Source organism: Leiobunum rupestre, chromosome 8 (assembly GCF_980474605.1).
Source record: "Leiobunum rupestre chromosome 8, qqLeiRupe1.1.hap1, whole genome shotgun sequence".
In the NCBI taxonomy this organism is placed as follows: domain Eukaryota; kingdom Metazoa; phylum Arthropoda; class Arachnida; order Opiliones; family Sclerosomatidae; genus Leiobunum; species Leiobunum rupestre.
This window is the reverse complement of record NC_143391.1, coordinates 30,179,402-30,197,848: the sequence shown is the minus strand read 5'-3', so window position 1 is coordinate 30,197,848 and position 18,447 is coordinate 30,179,402. Positions and strand designations below refer to the sequence as shown.

At 39.6% G+C, this 18,447-nt stretch overlaps 2 long non-coding RNA genes across 9 annotated transcripts; one reads left to right on the top strand and one right to left on the bottom strand.

Moving 5' to 3' along the window:
- Positions 1 to 7,057: 7,057 nt before the first annotated feature.
- On the bottom strand, positions 7,058 to 9,165 carry LOC149933107 (uncharacterized). 5 transcript variants are annotated; one of them, XR_016472911.1, is made up of 6 exons: positions 8,986 to 9,165; positions 8,647 to 8,905; positions 8,388 to 8,491; positions 7,583 to 8,200; positions 7,228 to 7,371; positions 7,058 to 7,145 (listed from the first exon to the last, which is right to left on the bottom strand). It is a non-coding gene; the product is annotated as an uncharacterized LOC149933107 (long non-coding RNA). The 5 variants fall into 5 exon arrangements; XR_016472912.1 differs by having other exon boundaries at positions 7,583 to 8,072; XR_016472915.1 differs by having other exon boundaries at positions 7,583 to 7,904.
- Positions 9,166 to 9,362: 197 nt separating this feature from the next.
- Positions 9,363 to 10,871, top strand: LOC149933106 (uncharacterized). Of its 4 annotated transcripts, XR_016472974.1 has the most exons (5): positions 9,363 to 9,672; positions 9,744 to 9,921; positions 9,982 to 10,106; positions 10,171 to 10,397; positions 10,813 to 10,871. It is a non-coding gene; the product is annotated as an uncharacterized LOC149933106 (long non-coding RNA). The 4 variants fall into 4 exon arrangements; XR_016472975.1 differs by lacking the exon at positions 10,813 to 10,871 and having other exon boundaries at positions 9,778 to 9,921; positions 10,171 to 10,641; XR_016472973.1 differs by lacking the exon at positions 10,813 to 10,871 and having other exon boundaries at positions 10,171 to 10,641.
- The last annotated feature ends 7,576 nt before the right edge of the window (positions 10,872 to 18,447 follow it).

Below are 18,447 nucleotides of genomic sequence, written 5' to 3'. Positions count from 1 at the left end.
GCTTTTGTGAACGGGAAATATGGACGTCGTTTGAGCTGCTTGCTCTTCGCAGACGATGTTCTCTTGTTGGCGGATTCAGCGGGAGGCCTTCAGGAATTGTTGAATACTTGCACCTCTTTTGCGGAAGAGTGTGGATTGCGCTTTGGGAGTGATAAGTCTAAGGTTTTGATCTTTGGTTCAGAGGGTGGAAGCGATACGTTCACTTTGCATGGAGCTAAAATTGAGGTCGCTACAGAGTACACGTACCTAGGAATTATTTTTTCTTCAAACGGAAATGGATATTCGGAAGCCTACGAACGGAAGTTGGTGTCTAAGGCGACGAGTCTCCGATGGGCAGTGAAAAATTTGGCGAAAAATTCTTATAACAACTACTCTGTTGGGCGCACTTTATGGAAGTCGGTGGCGGTTCCCGCCCTTACGTATGCAAATGAGGTGATGGCACTCTCGAAAACTTCCATTGCAGCGCTGGACTATGCACAAAGAGAAGCCGGTAGGAGTGCTTTGTCTGCGGGTCCCTGTACTCCGAATGCTGCTATTAAGGGGGAGCTTGGTTGGAGCACTATGCGTGAGCGTGAGGCGGTCAGCAAATTGAAGTACTTGGGTCGGCTGATGTTGATGCCAAGCCACATGTTTCCTGGTATCGTGTTTCGGGCCTTGCGTCAAGAAAATGTTAGTACAGGTTTTTTTCGGCGGCTAGAACATCTTGACAAAATTTACGGTATTGGCACTAAAAGGAGTGAGGCTACGAACGAACATCAATGGGCCACTATAGTAACAAAGGACGTGTGGGAATCTGCAAGCAAACTGTGGAAGACTGAAATAAGAGAGAAGCGTAGCCTCTGCCTATATCAGTTGAAAAGTGTTCCAGCTCCAGAGCCCTTCTACGACGGATCGTGGCAGAGTGGCCTACTTTTTGATGCCCGTTGTGGTGCTTTGTTAACTGGTCAACGACAGGCCCAACTTTTCGGTGACTTGCCGGCATGCAAACTATGTAACCATGAGGTCGAAGACCTAAGTCACATCCTTCTGTCGTGTCCAGCTTTGGAGAACCATCCGGGAGTGTCGGAATGGCGGATGGATCACTTACACCTCCCTACAGAGGTGCTTATAGGCTTCGGTAATACTGGTTCAGATGTCCATCAGGTCAAATAGATTCTTGGGTTGTGGAAGAAGGCCAAGGACGCTTGGCGTCGTTTGAATAATAATTAATAATTAATCGGTTTCCTTCGCTCTTATAGTATTATCAGAAATCAGGGCCGGCTCAAGACATTTTTTTCACCCGGGCAAGGGGGATTTTTGGCGCCCCTCTTATTTTGAGACTAAATAAAACTACCCCCCCCCCCCGTAAAAACATTACCATGTCCATGTTCTAAATTTACCGTTTTCATAACAATAAATAATCCCTATAATCACTTTCTAAATACTTTGTGTAAACATATTTAATACCTTCTTTCTGGTACATGGTCATTTTACATGGAGCTTGAAACACTAGGTAAGGTGGCAAGACTAGTATACCTTAAGTTCATTAATAATAATGTCCATACTGAATAGTATCACGGTTAATATATGTGAAATAAAAGAATTAAGTTTACGAAGAACCCGTGAGTTAAAGATAAAAATAATGGATATTTTTATTTTTAACTCACGGGTTGTTCTTAGTCAACTTAATTCTTTTATTCCTTACATTAATTGCTTTAACAACTTAATTAAGACACTTTTTGCGGGATTTTCTAAGGCCTACACCATATGTAACATAATAACTCACGGGATATGACGTTACTTACGTCACTTACAATTCCAGGACGAAATAAGCGTCATCAACTTTACTGATTGGAAACCGAAGTTAGTGAGAATTCCTCGCGCGTTTCTGGCTTTGCCCATGTCAAGTTTAGTTCGTGCCTCGCGATCACATGATTTCATTTAAATGGTAACCTTTTCAATAGCGCAAGGATTATAAGCATTTTAGGGTTCGCTTTATGTATGTTCCGCGTGAAACAAGGTCTCATTGAATTTTTTTTCAATGGAAATGTTATACAGAGGCATACTTATGAGAAATTATGTTACATATGCCTACACTTATGAACATTTTTAAAACTGTCGCTTGCTTTTCTGCTTCAATGACTTATCTTAATTTCCTTTTTTTATATAAAGAACCAGAATGCTTCTTTTTCTCGGGCATCTTAATTCAATTCAACGTGACTCTAATTAATATCTATCTAACTAAAACTATTTAACTGAAACTAATAAATGGCTTTCTGCGCGTGCACGTAAAAAAGAAGAGACTCACTGTAACCACGGACACACGACAGATTAAATCGTAGCGATAGACTGCTTTGAAATAGCCATCGAAAACGATTTAAATGCATTTTAGAATATTAAATGCAGGTTCATAATAGCCTGAGAAACAATTAGAATTCTTGAAGATGGCTAGTTTATTTATCATAAAGCTGGATAAACGACAACGAAATAGCAAGCGAGTACATTGAAGTACTGTATTACTTTGCATGGGCTTCCTTCTATTCTTGTGGCCCTAAATGGGTGTACAATAACTGGTGACTTTACCGGGGAGTTGGGGTCCGGCTCTTGTAACCCAAAAGGGTGGTGGCGCACTGGGAGATGTTAGCTCGGATCAAATGGTCCTACCTCCACCTCCGAATTCAGTCAGGTTTGGGCTGGAAACTGAGCTTCGGCTCAGGCTAACGGAGAGGGTCCGTGCAAACTGGCCGCCTCGGCGGATTGGGTAGTCTACTGTGGGGCGGCGGGCCTCCGTATGAGGGCACGGCGGTCCTGTTTCCCGGTCTTTTGGAGCCACACCGGGATCTCCGGTGCCAGCTGTGCCGGGTTACTTGGGCTACTGTGTGCTCGTCGTTTCCCCTTTAGGAGCTCTCTCCAAAGGGTTTGACTCTTTACCTCCATAGGTAGGGTGTCGGCTGGAGTTGCTACAGCATCCACTCTTATTCCCACTGCTGTGTGCGAAGTGGGAATTGGTCCACCCATTGCTGCACCTTCTGCTGGGTTGAGTGGCTTGCGTCAAAGGTGTGACCATCAGTAGTAGGGTACTACTACCCATGCTGGATTTGTCACCTGTCCGGGCTTGGGGACGCTGGCGTAGGGCAGTATCAGGGGTGGCTCAAGGGCCGGGCAACCCGGGCAACTGCCCAGGGCGCCGGTTTGAGAGGGGCGCCGAAATTGAGTTGTGCGCCTTTTCGGTTTACCAAGAATGGGATTTGTTTATACAAATTTTAATGAAAGCATAACATAATTTGAAAAATCTTTAGCTAATTAGAAATACAAATCGTTTTCCCAACCAAAATGACTATATATTTTACAATATCAAATAAACCATAAAATTACGGTCCATATAGTTCTGACGGATGAAGCTTTATCCAGGTATTTTCGTTATAAACCAGGGTAAATAATATTAAGAAGAAAAAGTAGTTGGGCTATACTACAAGAATAGAAGTGTGCCAGAGTTTTTAGCCCGGTGTACCTAGCAACAGGGGCCATATCACCGGGGGCCTATCATCATAGTGCCCTACGCCAACGTCCCCAAGCCCGGACAGGTGACAAATCCAGCATGGGTAGTAGTACCCTACTACTGATGGTCGCACCTTTGACGCAAACCACTCAACCCAGCAAAAGGTGCAGAAATGGGTGGACCAATTAAGAGTGGATGCTATAGCAACTCCAGCCGACACCCTCCCTACGTAGGTAAAGAGTCATACCCTTTGGAGAGAGCTCCTAAAGTGGATCTATGGGAACACAGCGGTCCACATAGCCCGGCACAGCTGGCACCGTAGATCCCGGTGTGCTCCAAAAATCCGGGAAACAGGACCCCCGTGCCCTCATACGGAGGTTCGCCGCCCCACAGCAGACTACCCAATCCGCCGAGGTGGCCAGTTTGCACGGACCCTCTCCGTTAGCCTGAGCCGAAGATCAGTTTCCAGCCAAACCTGACCGAAGTCGGAGGTGGAGGTAGGACCATTTGATCAGAGCTAACATCTCCCAGAGCACCACCACCCTTATGGGTTACAAGAGCCGGACCCCAACTCCCCGGTAAAGTCACCAGTTATTGCACACCCATTTAGGGCCACAAGAATAGAAGGAAGCCCAAAGTAATACGGTACTTCAATATACTTGCTTGTTATTTCGTTGTCGTTTATCCAGCATTATGAATAATAAACTAGCCATCTTCAAGAATTCTATTTGTTTCTCAGGCTATTAAGAAATTGCATTTAATATTCTAAAATGCATTTAAATCGTTTTCGATGGCTAGTTCCAAAGCAGAGTATCGGTAAGATTTACTCTGTCATGTGTCCGTGGTTACAGATAGTTTCTTCTATTTTACGCGCACGCGCAGAAAGCCATTTATTAGTTTTAGTTAAATAGTTTTAGTTAGATAGATATTAATTAGAGTCACGTTGAATTGAATTAAGATGTCCGAGAAAAAGAACCATTTTGGTTCTTTATATAAAAAAGCAAATGAAGAGAAGTCATTGAAGCAGAAAAGCAAGCGACAGCTTTAAAAATGTTCATAAGTGTAGGCATATCTAACACAAGTATGCCTCTGTATAACATTTCCATTGAAAAAAATTCAATGAGACCTTGTTTCACGCGGAACATACATAAAGCGAACCCTAAAATGCAAAAATGCTTATAATCCTTGCGCTATTGAAAATGTTACCATGGAAATGAAATCATGTGATCGCGAGGCACGAACTAAACTTGACATGGGCAAAGCCAGAAACGCGCGAGGAATTTTCACTAACTTCCGTTTCCAATCAGTAAAGTTGATGACGCTTATTTCGTCACGGAATTGTAAGTGACGTAATTAACGTCATATCCCGTGAACAAGGTTTCAGGGCCGTCTTAAGGCATGGGCTAAGTGGGGTACAGCCCAGGGCCCCAGCCAGTTTTGGGGCCCCGGACAGGCCAGCCATACAGCCTCTACTCTAGCGATAAGGGTTTAGTTGGTTAAATATTATATATGCTCATTTAATATTATATATCGCTTAGTTACGTCTAAAGTAAATTGACTCATTGCCCCATCCTGTATCATACGGTACATACCATTTCTAAAACCTAAGAGCGAGTCACTGACAGTAAACATCTTTTTTTCAGTAGACCTATGTTATAATTTTGAAATTAAAAGTTTTGGTATGAATAGTGTGGTTGAGTTTAGGCAACTGACATACAAAGGCTGACCGTGGTGGTACGCAAAGGTCTTAAGAAATAATTTAACCCCTAGCCCAAAAAGGTCTTAAGACGGGCTTGCAAGGTTTCATTAACGAAAATGCTTTTATGGCATACTTATGAGTTATTATGTTACATATGGTGTAGCCCTTAAAAAATCCCGCAAAAAGTCTTTTAATTAAGTTGTTAAAGCAATTAATGTAAGGAATAAAAGAATTAACTTTACTAAGAACAACCCGTGAGATAAAAATAAAAATATCCATTATTTTTTCTTTAACTCACGGGTTCTTCGTAAACTTAATTCTTTTATTTCACATATATTAACCGTGATACTATTCAGTATGGACATTATTATTAATGAACTTAAGGTATACTAGTCTTGCCACCTTACCTAGTGTTTCAAGCTTCATGTAAAATGACCATGTACCAGAAAGAAGGTATTAAATATGTTTACACAAAGTATTTAGAAAATTATTATAGGGATTATTTATTGTTATGAAAACGGTAAATTTAGAACATGGACATGGTAATGTTTTTACGGGGGGGGGGGGGGTAGTTTTATTTAGTCTCAAAATAAGAGGGGCGCCAAAAATCCCCCTTGCCCGGGTGAGAAAAATGTCTTGAGCCGGCCCTGGGCAGTATGATGATAGGCCCCCGGTGGTATGACCCCTGTTGCTAGGTGCACCGGGCTAAAAATTCTGGCACACTTCTATTCTACTACTTTTTCTTCTTAATATTATATACCCTGGTTTATAATAAAATACCAGGATAATGCTTCATCCGTCAGAACTATATGCACCGTAATTTTATGGTTTATTTACTATTGTAAAATAAATAGTCATTTTGGTTGGGAAAACGATTTGTATTTCTAATTAGCTAAAGATTTTTCAAATTATGTTATGCTTTCATTAAAAATTTTATAAACAAATCCAATTCTTGGTAAACCAAAAAGGCGCACAACTCAATTTCGGCGCCCCTCTCAAAACGGCGCCCTGGGCAGTTGCCCGGGTTGCCCGGCCCTTGAGCCGCCCCTGTCAGAAATACATGTATTTCTGGTATTATATATCTGTATTTTTATTTATATGCTTATTTTGAATTGGGTTTTTGGCGGGTTTTATTTCTGCTTTAAAATTCTGGATTGGGTCTTTGGTATTTCCTGGATTATATTCGATGCTGGTTTTGTGTATGTATTTTGTATTTTTTTCGACTGTGCTCCTCGTTTGTGAGTGAGCCGCCCTGTTCCAAAAGGGTTGTCAGTAAATAAATCTTAAATCTTAAATCTTCCCTCCGAAGACCGCACGCGGAGCAAGTGCGCGCGGGGAACAGAGCGCTGTTAAAGCCTGTTATTGCGCGAACAGCGCGTGATTAAAGTCCTAAAACGTCACCCAGGTCATGGCCGTCTCGAGATCTGCTTCGCGCTCATAGCGGCCCAGGCAAAGATTTCCTCTCCTATGTATTTCCGCGAATACCTTTTTTTAACACTAGGAGCGCTGTCCGAGCCCCCCCTTAAATGTAAAAAATCAGCGGGATATTTAATAGTTTTCTATGGCGGTAAATTCAACTAGTTAATCATTTTTGCATTGTTTTTCAAAAACTTCTGGAAAGTTTGGGATATACAACTTATGATTTGATCTTTATCTAATAAGTTTTCATTTAAAACATTTATTTAATTAAAGTAATATGCTTATATTGAGTTATATTAGTTAATTGCTAAGCCTAACCAAAGTTTATTTTGTTTTTCACTGGTTTCAAGTTTTTAAACCAGTATTCACATTTATTTTATCAGAATTTTAAATAAATAACCAAAATATTATTCATATTATTTAATAAATAGCTTTAATATTCTTTAAATTAAGTTAACATTTCTCAAACTTTAGTTTTAAAATCAGAACAAGTGTCCATTCTTTGCTAGAAAATTATTTTCCTCAATATCTAGAAAAAGTTCAAACCACCTGCGAGAAGAAAATATTGACAAAGGAAACATATGAATCTATTAGAATAACTTCATTGTCTACAATATCTTGCGTGTCATACCTCCTTAAATCTGGTTTCCAGTTTGTCTTGACAAGAAATGTAACGAGCGATGCTATTGAAATGTTTTTCAGCATTCTCAGGCAAATGGCTGGAGGGAATGACATGCTGGATGCAAGAGCCACTATATTCAGTTTGGAATCCATCCTTAAGAGATGCACTATATCATTATTTATTTATTTAGAGGTTATCTACAAAGCCGCATAGGCCAACTTATGTGTAGACTTACAGAATCGCAGGATTAAAAATGAACAGAATATAAAAAATTGTATAAAAGTAAGCAAAAAAAAATAATAATAGTAATAATAATGAGAATAATTAAAAGAAAAAATTAAGAAAACGAGTAAAAAATAATTACGAGATCATGACCAGGCAGATAAATGTTCAGATAATAAATAGCGGAATTTGTGATAGTTAGATTGTGTCACAATATTTGATGGCAAAGCATTCCAATCGGTAATGAAACTATGGGAAAAAGAATTTAGTCAAAAACCTAAAACATCTAACGTTCCCCAAGACAGCTTCACAGATCTATCAGCCATGATTGATACTAGACTCGATGAATTTTCCACTATTTTTAACGGCAATGAAGTTACATTACCATCTGAAGTTACTGACATACTAAATGCTTTGGACGGCTAGCAAGTATCGCATACTTGGCTGATTATGTAGTACAAATCCTAGAAGAAAAACATTTTTGCGAATTGTGCCTAATTCTGACTCACCATTTAAATTATCCGACAGAGGAAACCTTAGGTATCCCCAGCAAAGCTTTATCATGTTAATGGCTAATATTGGATATAGTAACAACATTCTAGAGAGAGCTGTACCCTATCTTTGGGATTCACCTGCAATTTTTAAAAACATTGAAATCCACTTGTGGCCAAAAATTGCTCTATGCCCTTACATCCAATGTGATTTGAATAATAATCACCCGAATGAAATTGCTGATTTAATTTGTAGAAAGGTCGTACCCCTAATTATCACAAATATTACCAAAACTCTGTCCACAAAATTTTAGAAAGTGAAAGAACTTGTGCATAAGCCTCTTTCTCAAAAAGTACTCAAGTCGTAAATTCTAAATTTTTCCTATCTATTGTTTAGTTGTGTATCATTCAGTGGGAAATCCACCTTGGTTTATTATATTTATCAGATTTAAATACCTTCCAAGTTTCCATCACTATTTTCATTCATAGAGATCTTCCAAGTGACAGTTAGTTAATCCATGCCAGTATAAATCATCATTATATGTTAACTCATATTCCACCTAGTCAACACATAAATTATCACACGTTAACCCATATTTCAACTAGTCAATATTTGAATAAATAAGCATACTATGTTAAACAATATTCCAACTAGTCCTGTATAAATTATCATTATAATACATCATCCTATATTCTTAAAAAAACAAGTTAATACCTTAATAATAAACTTTTACATAATCTTCAAGAGAAGTCACATTTGTTTTCTTTTAAAATTCATTTATTTTACTACTTTAATTCAATTAAGTTTTTAAACATTAATACAAAACACAGCATCTGGAAGTTACTACATAACAAAAATACAGCTGTAAGGAGTTTGTTTACATTTTTATACAGAAACGTCGACGGTGACTTCTGGCTCCAGAATGACCAAATTTCAATAACGTTTTTCAAAACTTTACTTTGCGTTAAAAAATCTGAAGAGGTGTTTAAATTTTTTATTATTAATTCACTTAAATATTACTAAAAAAATATTTTACAAAAAATTACACATTACGCGATAATAATTGAAATTCCAAAGTTCCGCGCCGTTCCTCCCATTCGATAACATGGCTGTGAATTTTCTCAAGGGGGGGCTAGACTAGCGCCATAAAACTATGTGAGAAGTTTTTGAACTAATTTCCCATACGCGATTTTCGTACGATCGCCTGGGCCGCTATGAGCGCGAAGCAGATCTCGAGACGGCCGTGCCCAGGCGATCGTACGAAAATCGCGTATGGGAAATTAGTTCAAAAACTTCTCACATCGTTTTCTGGCGCTAGTCTAGCCCCCCCTTGAGAAAATTCGCAGCCATGTTATCGAATGGGAATTTCAATTATTATCGCGTAATGTGTAATTTTTTGTAAAATATTTTTTTAGTAATATTTAAGTTAATTAATAATAAAAAAGTTAAACACCTCTTGAGATTTTTTAACGCAAAGTAAAGTTTTGAAAAACGTTATTAAAATTTGGTCATTCTGGAGCCAGAAGTCGCCGTCGACGTTTTCTGTATATAAATGTAAACATAAACACGTGGTTCTCCTTACAGCTGTATTTTTGCTATGTAGTAACTTCCAGAGGCCTTTGTTTTGTATTAATGTTTAAAAATTTATTTTAATTAAAGTAGTGAAATAAATGAATTTTAATTAACTAACTGACACTTGGAAGATCACTATGAATGAAAATAGTGATGGAAACTTGGAAGGTACTTAAATCTGATAAATATAATAAACCTATGTGAATTTCCCACTGAATGATACACAACTAAAAATTTAGAAAACTAAAATTTACAACTTGAGTACTTTTCAAGAAAGAGGCTTATGCACAAGTTCTTTCACTTTCTCAAATTTTGCGGACAGAGTTTTGGTAATATTTGTGATAATTGGAAGTACGACCTTTCAACAAATTAAATCAGCAATTTCATTCGGTGATTATTATTCAAGTCACATTGGATGTAAGGGCATAGAGCAATTTTTGGCCACAAGTGGATTTCAATGTTTTTTTAAAATGGCAGGTGAACCCGGAGATAGGGTACAGATCTCTCTATGAATGTTGTTACTATAGCCATTAACATGATAAAGCTTTGCTGCGGATACCTAAGGTTTCCTCTGTCGGACAATTTTATCAATCCAACTAATGGTGAGTCAGAATTAGGCTGTGATACATTTTCAAGGCACAATTCGCAAAAATGTTTTTCCTCTAGGATTTGTACTACATAACCAGCCAAGTATGCGATACTTGCTAGCCGTAAGGTGCATCTCTGTGTATCTGGGTACTCATAACTTCAGATGGTAACGTAACTTCATTGCCGTTAAAAATAGTTGAAAATCCATCGAGTCTAGTATCAATCATGGCTGATAGATCTGTGAAGCTGTCTTGGGGAACGTTAGATGTTTTAGGTTTTGTTAATGATATAGTGCCTCTCTTAAGGTAGGATTCCAAACTGAATATAGTTTATCTTGCATCAAGCATGTCATTCCCTCCAGCCATTTTCCTGAGAATGCTGAAAAACATTTCAATAGCATCGCTCGTTAAATTTCTTGTCAAGACAAACTGGAAACCAGATTTAAGGAGGTATGACACGCAAGATATTGTAGACAATGAAGTTATTCTAATAGATATTATAGATTCATATGTTTCCTTTGTCAATATTTTCTTTAATTTGCGGATCTTTAGACCTTGATAGTAATCATTTTCCTTAAAATGTCCCACTACAAACAAATCTTGCATGATGCGTAAGCTTCATTGACCCCAAAATCTTTTCTAGATATGTTCTTAGTCCATAATTTGCATAAACTTTCATCAACTGGAAACTGATGAAATTATACATTGATATTCTTCTTAGATTCACAGAATGGAACACAACAAATTTTTGTGGTGGGCATTTTTGCAAATTAAAAATAGGCAATATTTTAAAACTTAAGTTTGAGAAATGTGAACTTAATTTAAAGAATAATAAAGGTATTTATTAAATAATATTGTGGTTATTTATTTAAAATTCTGATAAAAAATGCGAATACTGGTTTGAAAATTGTTAAAAACAAAAGAAACTTTGGTTAGGCTTAGCAATTAACTAATAAAACTCAATATAAGCATATTACTTTAATTAAATAAATGTTTTAAATGAAAACTTATTAGATAAAGATCGAATCATAAGATGTATATCCCAAACTTTCCAGAAGTTTTTGAAAAACAATGCAAAAAGGATTAACTAGTTGAATTTACCGCCATAGAAAACTATTAAATATCCCGCTAATTTTTTACATTTAAGGGGGGGCTCAGACAGCGCTCCTAGTGTTAAAAGAAGGTATTCGCGGAAATACATAGGAGAGGAAATCTTTGCCTGGGCCGCTATGAGCGCGAAGCAGATCTCGAGACGGCCGTGCCCAGGTTTACAGGTTTACACATAGACATAATAAAGAAATAGACCCAAGATTCTACGGGGGTTAAATACGGGAGTGATAACGAGCAGACAACCGGTATTTGTTCTGTATTCCTGTGGTACCACGTTTAAGCGACGCCTGTCGATTAGCCGAGAAAATACAAAATCATCACGTGACACGTCACACATGTTCGTGTTTGTAATCTTTTAGGTACTCTGACGTGATTCGCGAATATTTTGGCTGTGAGAATTTAAAATAAGGTAAATTTTTTTTATAATTTTTAAATAAGTCAATTAATTCTTTCAAAACCCAAATAAAAAGCAGCAGATGATCTTATAATTAAAAACATAAAATTATATTTGCGAAATGATATTTTGTCAAAGGCTTAAGTAACTATCCGGTTTGTTGTGGAACTTGTGGTTATGGCTTGTTATGGGAATATTCTGAGATTCTAAATTGTAAACAAAAGTAAATGGAATTTCGATGAAAAGGATGATTCTACTAAAGGTATGTAGCTATTGTCCTTGAAAAAAAATTAGCTTTGACAATTTAAGTCTGATGGCTTGACCCTTCATTTCTAGATTTTTGTAGGTTTAATTATGTTATTATAATTTGAGTAAGATCTCCTTGGTTTTTAGCCAATTTTGTTTAGTTGCTCTCTATAAAAGAAATGTAGTCTAAGAACTAGAACTTGCTGTATTATGAAATATTGTTGGCATGGACATCTTACCAGATCACCATGAACATGTTTGATCCTGAAGTTGGAATCGAACATCATCATTAAGAAAGTTATTAATTTATATTGCAAGCTCAGACTCCACAAATTAGAGAAGGACAAAAATCTAGAAATGAAGGGTCAAGCCATCAGACTTAAATTGTCAAAGCTAATTTTATTTCAAGAACAATAGCTACATACCTTTAGTAGAATCATTCTTAATCCAAGGTAGAATCAAAATTCCATTTACTTTTGTTTACAATTTAGAATCTCAGAATATTCCCATAACAAGCCATAACCACAAGTTCCACAACAAACCGGATAGTTACTTAAGCCTTTGACTAAATATCATTTCGCAAATATAATTTTTTGTTTTTAATTATAAGATCATCTGCTGCTTTTTATTTGGGTTTTGAAAGAATTAATTGACTTATTTAAAAATTATAATAAAAATTTACCTTATTTTAAATTCTCACAGCCAAAATATTCGCGAATCACGTCAGAGTACCTAAAAGATTACAAACACGAACATGTGTGACGTATCACGTGATGATTTTGTATTTTCTCGCCTAATCGACAGGCGTCGCTTAAACGTGTTACCACAGGAATACGGAACAAATACCGGTTGTGCTAGTTATCGCTCCCGTATATTTTTGGCAAATCAAACTCCGCGTAAGGTGTCTATTTCTTTATTATGTCTATGGGTTTACAGGTTTATTGGTAGCCGTAGTTATACACCCTTTTATAACAGGGCGGCTCCGACACAGGGCCGGAGCACAGCCTACAATTTTAGCGTTTTAAAGTTACGAAAATTATAACAACATTTAAAACTATAACGTCCTCATACCATAAACACTCTACAAACGCCAAACAATAAAAAATAAAATACAAATATAAGTCGTATTAAAAGTCTTATTAGTCTTATTAGTCTTATTAGTCTTATTAGCCTTATTAGGCGGCTCAACTTCTTTTCCTTTACACATCTCAGCCACCCTTACTTCAAGTTGACCAATGTCTTTTATCACTTAATTCCTATCATCCCTAGCATCCTCTGACAAAAACAAGAAACGTAAAAGGGTCAGTGCAACTTATCGCAGCGCCATTGCTCCCTGGCATTGTGCCATTCCAACAAGATACATTTAACTCCTACAGGGTTCCAATCAGAGCGCCCAAAGCCAACCATATCTTTGAGAGACGAGTCAAACCATTCAGCCCTCCAGTCATTACTCGTGGTACTCGTACCCACAGCAGGACACTCCGCCAAAACATGTTCAATATCTTCATAATACCACCCGCACAAAGGACATTCAGGTGAGCAGTCTGTCAGCTGACTCTGACGCCCCGCTGTCAACAGTGACCCAGATCGGGCCTGGAACAGCAAACTGCTGCTCTTTGTTCCGTCATAAAACATCTCCGGAGCTGGTTTTTCCTTAGCCGAGTATTGTCGTAGGCTGTCTTTGCTCAGCACTCTAGCCTTCCAAGCACATTCAGACGCCTTTTTTACCTCGTTCTCCACTATGTTGATCCGCTGTATATACGTTTCAGCCGTTCCTCTGTTTGTACCAGCCCCATGCGAACGATCCAGACGCTCCACAGCTTTTGTCCACTCCGTGCGAATCCCATTTTTTCGTATATAGAGGAACATTTTCTTTACTAGCCTTCTCTCAGGGAGAAATTTAAGTCTTCCCAAATACTTCAATTTACTCTTAGCTTCCCTATCACGAAACAGGCTCCACCCCATTTCACCTTGGATCGCAGCATCTGCTTCCATTGGACCCGCAATTAGGAGTGTTTTACCAACATCCCGCTGAGCTCTATCCAATACCTCTAGAGTTTTGGGTGAATAACAGATTACCTCGTTCGCAAAAGTCAAGGCAGGGACAGCCACAGTTTTCCAAATGATACGACCTATTGCATATGGGTTATAGGACTCCCTTGCTGAGGTGCACACACCCCAACGAAACCTTTGCGCCTTCGTAATGAGTGCTCTCTCTCTTGTTTGCTGTTTGAGATCCGTGTTTTCAATATTTACGCCCAAGTACGTGTATTCTGTGACCTCCTCCATTTCGCGACCCTGGAGCAGAAGGATCTGGCCTGGTGGACCGTTGGAGGACATAAATTTTGATTTCACAAAACTGAAGGTAAGCCCCACATCCTTTGCAAATGAGCTTGCTATATCAAGTAGTCCCTGCATGTCGTTGGGGTTGTTCGCGAATAAAACTATATCGTCAGCGAAGAAGAGGTAGGCCAGGCTGAAGCCGTAATTTTCTGAGGTCATCGGAGGAAGCATCGCTCGTATACCAGAGGCATCTAACTTCCTGGCCAGCGGGTCCAAAAACGCAATGAAAAGGATGGGGGACAGAGGACAGCCTTGACGAAGGCCCACTAAGCTTTTAACCGCTGGAGTCGATACTCCATCCAGCCTATAGGAGTAATCACAATGTTCGTACAGACTCTTTATTGCCATTGACAGCGGCCGAGGTATGCCCATTTCATCTAGTCTTTTCCATAAAAAGTCTCTCGATACACTGTCATACGCCTTCTGAAGGTCCAGGAAAGCCACCTTAAGAGGAATTGATCTAGATCTTGAAATTTCAAGCAGGTGGCAGATAACAAACAGATGATCCCCAATACGCCGATCCCTTCTAAAACCATCTTGGCCCTCACTGAGTAAGTCATTGTCTTCCAAGGTCTCACTCAAACGGTCCTTTAAAATCAAGGCAAAAAGTTTGTACAACACTGAAGTGACTGCAATCGGCCTATAGGAGTCCATTTCCGTAGGATCCTTTCCTTTCCCTTTGAATATTAGAGACACCTTTGCTGTATGCCACGAGATAGGAACAACGCCATTATCGAGGATACCGTTAAAAATCATACACAGAGCAGAGCAGGCTCGAGGGCCGAGGTGTTTAAGACACTCGGCATAGATGCCATCCAAACCAGCTGCTTTACCCGACTTTAGACCTTGTATGGCTCGAATGACTTCTATCACAGTGAATTGTAACGGAGCAAAATCAGGGGTCGGATTAGGACATCCCGAAATTGGGGCCGGCGCCGAGAGTAGTTCTTGTTCAAGATCATACACATACTCAATAATCCTCTCTATAATTTCATCGCGGGTATGGAGCAGCGAGCCCCGCTTAGCCTTCAGACCCCGGCCCGATCTCTTAACAGACTTGCTGGAATTACGTAGCTTTTTCAGGTAGCGCCAAAATTTTTTTCCTTTGTCCTTCCCTGCACTACAGATACTTTTTTCAAGTTTCTTGTCAAACGCTCTCTTCTTTACCGCAATCAGAGATGTGGCCGATGTTTTAGCGGCTCTGTACCGTTGCCACAAGCTCAGAATAATTTCCGGAGACTGTCCGGAGGCCAACGCTTTTCGATGCTGTCTATTTGCTTCCTTTCGTTTATTAATTGCCGCTTTCACTTCACCATCCCACCACTGCTTCGGTTTATACCCTGTTTTTCCCTTTGCGGTACCTGTTGGTTTCCTTTGAAGAGTAGCCATCATGGTATCACGCATTGCCGCTGTGAAGTCTTCATAATTTTGCAGCCCCTGTTCAGCAAGCTCCTCCATTCTATTGCGGAAGGCAACTAAACTATCTTCATCATCTAATATCCAGAATACTGGTAGTTCATTTACATCTTTTGTATGTTCTGTCGACAGAGGTAAGGCCCCCCCCCCTTGTGGCGGCTGAAAATTCATTGCCACAAAAATGGAGTTATGGTCACTACCCACGCTCGAGTCGCCAGCTTCGTCTATTTTCATTTCTACTACATTATCAATCAACTCTTCACTACATAAAACGTAATCAACAGTGGTGCGCGAGTCTCTACCATGCCAGGTGAATTTACCGTTACAGCAAGGAGTCAAGTTAGCAATAACCAAATTATTCATATCCACAAAAGTCTTCATACGCAGGCCGTTAATATTTTCTTCTTCCAGTTCCGCAATGTGTCCATTAAAATCGCCCATCAAACATATTTTGTGGCCTCGTCGTTGTTCAAATAAAATGTCTTCCTGCAGGCACGTATATATATTCTCATTCCAATCAATAACTTTCGGTTGCGTACCTGCCGCACAGTATATCACAGCAAAGCTGACTTTGGGAAACGCTACATGGCTGAACCACATATGCTCCCGACAGCGGCGGTGAATTATGATATCCTCAGACTGCGGTAAAACAATACCAATTCCCCCCAGTCTCTTCTCCTTCTTGGTGCGATTGACTCCCTCCCACTTAAATGAGCTTGGCAACCCAGGAGGGGTTTCCCCATCTCGGAGGTGTGATTCTACCACCCCAAAAAACATTAATCTTTTCTTTTTCAAAATCTGGGCCATCTCTTCCCACCTTTGGAAACCCCTACCGCCCTGGATGTTAAGAAAACCAAAGGCCGGTCGACTGCATTTGCGCTTCTGGCTCTGTCTTTTACCCCTCTTGACTCGTTTTTTCTTAGAATAATAAGAACTACTGATAGCTTCATCCCTTGTAGCAGCACCACAATTGAAAGAGAGGGAGACAGGCAAAGGGTTTAAAACTTTAGTATTTATAGACGAAGAGGTATTTTCAAAAACTTCCATATGTTCAATAAACGTACACAATGCATTATCAATGGATATGCTAGGGGTTACGGCAGAAACTTCACTCGCTATATCATTCCCAAACAAGTCTGTAGTACATATTACATCACTATTTACATTCAATACACACGTTTTGTTACACAAATGTAGGTAGGAGGCGTGGACTTCACTCTCTGGGGATGTGAAACTCTGGCGAGTGTCTTTAATCAATATTTGGTGAGGGTCGCCAACATCGGCAGTTGTGGGCGACCCTTTCGCCCGTTTTTTTCATCTTCTCTTATGTTAGACCTGTCCGTATTTTTGTCATCGTTACTAGCAGCGTATTTTTCATTGGAACGTTCATTTACCCGTAGATTGCTACGACGATATCTAGGGGCACGTTGTCTAAAACCGCCACGGAAAAACGTATTACGCATTCTGTTGCTAAGACGTTGAATCAGAGGTCTGTCCACATAAAGGGCAAAAGAAGGAAGTTCCGCTCCTGCATTCTCATTTAATTTCCTGGCCTCGGATAATATATAATCCCGAGTCGCCATCGAATCTAGAGTGATTTTAATTGGTTGAAACTTACGATCCGAGCTCCTCCCCATACGACAGCAGCGAACCACATCGAACTCTTTGGTCAAAAATAGTCGCCCAACCAGCCATTCTTTCATCCCTTCCGGACCCTCAATAGCCTCCTCTACCTTATAAGCTATAATATTCTTTGTTATATCCTCCTCTTCGGGACCACGACCCGCGGTAACCCCAGTTTGTTGGAGAGCCGAAATAAGTTGTTTTTGTTCTTCAACCTGCTGTACCAAACTCTTCATTGTGCTGCTCATTTCTGTAATATTCTGCTGCGAGGATAGTACCTCAGATCGTTGTTGAGCTTGTTCAGCCGCCATTCCCTGAAGACGAGTGTCTAGTATTTTATCTCTTTGGTCTAAATCTTTCATAATCGTAACATGCATATCCGTAACACACCACTTTATGGTCCTATCCAAGGAACTATTTGCACGTTCCAAAGCCTCAAAATTATTCATAACTTCCATTTGCTGAGTCTGTAATTCTCTTCGCATGACCATCTCTAGACCCGACATGATACTTGCTAAGGTGACCGCTTCAGTTAACAAACCGGTTGCCGGGGGTACATTATCACCTGTAGAGCGCACAATTACCATATCAGGGGACAATTCCATCTGTAGGTCTGCCTTCACAGTGGGTCCCACTTCTGCTGTAACACACTCTAGGCACACGTACATATCGGATATATTTTTAGGAATTTTTTCATCCTCAGAAACCACAATTCCAGTACATTCCAAATGATACCAAAACTCACACTTTAAACACTGAAGCCATCTATCCGGCAACTTGGAACCTTTATTTAGTGGACAATCAGAGTTCCCGCATTTTGGACAGACATCAGTTGCAATATCCTTTCCTTGTCGACCGTCTTTACCTCTTCTCTGACTACCACCACCAGACCTTTGACTAGAGTTGTACGGCATATTTCCGTTTCCCGGCGTCAGGCCCAAAATACAAAAGAAACACCTAGCTCGCAGACCCTTAGCCTCTTAACCCGCACTCCCGTCGAGCGCGGGCCGCCTCAGATCCACAAGCCACTCAGCTAAAACTAAAGCCTTTGTCTAGACACGGCCAACTTTGATTTCTCGCACATCTCTCGCGCTACAGCGGCCATCTAATTCGTTGACGTTTCTGTGTTAACCTATGAGCAAAAGATGTGTATGACGTCAGCGCCCCTAGCGGATTATTATTTTTAGTATAGTTTTTACATTGGGGACAATATAACCACCGAGC